General features: G+C 36.2%; 1 long non-coding RNA gene across 1 annotated transcript in view; it reads right to left on the reverse strand.

Annotated features, from left to right (window-relative positions):
- Positions 1–920: 920 nt before the first annotated feature.
- The window catches only part of LOC106878503 (uncharacterized), a 38,332-nt gene continuing 35,578 nt past the window's right edge, over positions 921–3,674 (reverse strand). Inside the window, exon 3 of the long non-coding RNA XR_001410506.2 lies at positions 921–1,571. This is a non-coding gene — a long non-coding RNA (uncharacterized LOC106878503). The remainder of the gene's footprint in view (positions 1,572–3,674) is intronic.

Genomic DNA, 3,674 nt, shown 5'->3' on the forward strand with positions numbered 1-3,674 from the left:
TCAGTAAATTTCTTATACATTTACATTACAGATGTATTTCGTTTTTGCATTTGGTTCGCAAGATTCTTTAAGAGAACTCACATGTTGAAGTATTTTTCGCTGTATCTGGGGCGGTTCATTATGCCAATAATAAACACACACTGATTTTTATTTCACTTGTCAATTGCTTAACTATTCAACTAATCGATTGATTGATTAATGTCTATATTTCTGTTCATACCTGCGTTTATACGATTGTGTGAGTCTATGGGTGTATATGTGTGCATATGTATGTGCATGTACGCGTGTGTGTGCAGGTGTGAAATGTATTTGCTTTATTCCTATTGCTTAACCCTAGGTCAGTCTGATCTGGTTCTTCCATATTCACCAAGTTCTAGCGATGATTATTCTGGTTTATCCTTCTCAAACTTGCTATATCTAAAACCAGATTATCCCATGTATTTTAAAACAGTAGAATGTTTTTTGAGGGAGATTTAGCTGCCACTTCTTGCAGATTTATTGACTATATATTTGTTGGCACGAAACCCATTCCATTATTTACACATTTGTGTGTGCAAACATGTCAGTGTATGATGTTTACTTTGTTATGTATAAATGTGCACATCCAGTATGTAAATGTTACTAATCGTTTCTGCAAAAGCCATTGAATTCTTTAAAAAACAAAAAACTGTTTCTCCATACTTACCATTGCTTTTCCAGCATTCCCCAATTCTATCTTACGCGTTACATGTTGTCTAGTTTGCTACCATTGTTAATATAATCAATTCAATATGCAGATTACATTCACGTAACAACTTGGATTTTATTTCTACTAGACAGAATTTTATTTATCTGTTTTCTAATTTATCGTCTTTCGCTGTATTTTCGTGTGCGAAAAAGTATTTTTTTATGTATTTAAAATACATATGGAACAAAAAAAAAAAAAGAATGAAAATAAACATAAAATAGACGAAGAAAGAAAGAATGGAAGAATGAAACTAACAAACTAAGAAACTCATGTGTGATTCCCGATTGTTTCACCCCGTTTCACAGATATGGTAACATATTATTGAGTGCCTGGCTCAAGTTACAAATGATTACACTTGGTGTTGATTGTTGTCAGTCGAACTTCTGATGCCTCAATGTCTTACTGTACTTTTCAATTCCCAACTCATCCCAAGTTAACTGCTTGAAAATTAATAATTTTAAATATTCAATTTTTTGCATGTTTAACCTCCAAGGTCCAAAAGCAAGCTATAGTATTGTCTTCAAATAGATCTAATAACTGCTGTCAGTCTATAACATTCCTTTTTATCGTAACTCTTACTTTATTCGATACGATACCCATTAATACATCAGTATACACGATCATTTTATGTATGAGAACTTCGGAAATATCTTGGATGCAATTTTATCAATTTTATTATCAATATTATGCTACATTGAGATCTTTTAAATGATCAAGCTATTGTTATTCTTTAATACATATCGTATTTATAATAAGTGTGTTTGTAATTCATTACTCAAAATATCTTCTTCCATAATTCACTGTAGCCACAGACATGAAGGCATAAATAGAAAGTTTGCATCCTCTGAAAAGAAAAAAAAAATTATTGAAATTGAATTAAATTTTTGTTAATCTGCTGCAAGTTAGCTGCACGCTAATATAAAAAAAGGAAGGTGTAAAAGTTAATATAATAGGTGAAAACCCATATATTTGTATAGACACACCCGTATATATGTACGCGCATAATAATGCATAACGGTATATATGAGAGGGTTTCTGGACATTTTAAACAGTCTACATAAATGACTTTGTGTTTTTGTGTGTGTGTGAGAGAGAGTGAAAGAGGGAGGGGTATAATAGAGAGATAGATAGTTTTTAATACATAAAGAAAGGAACATACAGGTGGGATCAGAGTAGCTATTGAACTGGTATCGATAGTTCATTTTTATCTCTATTTTTCGAATTAGCAATTTATTAATTGCGATAACCTGAAACTGATATAGATCAGTAGAAAATAGTTTTAGAAATTAGTCACGTTCGTTCACCCTCACGCACGCACACATACACACACACTCACACACACACATACACATACACACACAAACACACAACACACACGTATGCACGTGTGTGTGTGTGTGTGTGTGTGTGTGTGTGTGTGTGTGTGTGTGTGTATATATATATATATATATATATATATATGACGGGCTCCTTTCAGTTTCCGTCTTCCAAATTCACTCACAAGGCATTGGCCGGCCCGAGGCTATAGTGGAGGATATTTTCCCAAGGTGCCACGCAGTGACACTGAACCATGTGGTTGGTAAGCAAGCTACTTACCACACAGCCACTCCTGCGCCTATATATATATATATGCTGATCCTATTTTGTATCCTTGTTTATCTATACATAATAAACAAGGGTACAAAATAGTTCCAGCGTTGCTAGAAACAGTAGTCAAAAACGACTCACTTAGCCACAAAAAGCATTTTTATTAATAAGTTGACGATAGAGAGGAAGCGAGAAAGCGCTGTACCGCAGTGAAGCAACATCGCAAATGAGGTAGCAGACATATCCATATCACGGGATTTCGAACTCTGATGCATTCCATCTCAGTTCTCGTCGGTGGATCTTACTGCGCCTAGAGTTAAGCATAGTTCGCCTCGTCAACTCATAAGAAAAAACCATTGAAAGCGTGTGCTATTTCAAAACGGTAGCAGTGTATGCTACAAATAAAGTAGGTGGCCATATGCAATTAAAACCTAAAGGAAAATTTATAAACATAGGTACAAAATAGTGCCACCATTGCAAGGAACAAGATGTAATGCATCAGAGTTCGAAATCCCGTGATATGCTACCTCACTTGTGAGCTTGTCAAACCACGGTAGGGAGCTTGCCCTTTTCCTCTCTTTCCTCAACTTACAAAGGGTTGTGCTTTTTATGGCTAATTGAGTCGTTTTTGACTCTTGTTTATGTGTGTGTGTGTGTGTGTGTGTGTGTGTATATACATATGTGTGTGTGTGTGTATACATATGTATGTGTGTATACATATGTGTGTGTGTGTGCGCACACACACACACACACACACACACACACACACAATCAACATAGTCCTGATTTTTAAGGCGTGGTACTTATTCTATCGGTGATTTTTACCGAACTGCTAAATTATGGGGACAGGGGACAAACACAGACACAAAGACATACACACAAATATTTCTGTGTACTAAATCTACTCAAGGTTCTGGTTGGTCCAAGGCTAGAAGGCACTTTCCCAAGGTGCTGTGCAGAAGGGCTGAAGCCCGGAAACATGTGGTTGAGAAGCAAGCTTCTTACCATATACCCATATTCCTATGTCTTTTTCTCTTTCTTTTTTCTTTTTTCTTTCTCCCCCTATCTCTCTCTCTCTCCCTCTCTCTCTCTCTCTCTCTCTTTCTCTCTCTTTCTCTCTCACTTTCAATCAATGTCTTTCCTTTCTCTCCCTCTCCACCCCACTGAATTACTCGTTGTGACTAATGGAGAGGACTGGTGTGCTGTGGTTTTGGAAAGCATTCCTTATTGAACTCTCACTCCTTCTCTCTCAAGCCCCTACTATCTGCTTTCTACATCTCTTACCCACTCTCCTCCTACTTTGTCTTCTACTCAAACTCTTCCCACTCCATCGACCGGAAAAAAGTAATAAAAAAATGTA

Source organism: Octopus bimaculoides, chromosome 8 (genome assembly GCF_001194135.2).
Source record: "Octopus bimaculoides isolate UCB-OBI-ISO-001 chromosome 8, ASM119413v2, whole genome shotgun sequence".
NCBI classification, from domain to species: domain Eukaryota; kingdom Metazoa; phylum Mollusca; class Cephalopoda; order Octopoda; family Octopodidae; genus Octopus; species Octopus bimaculoides.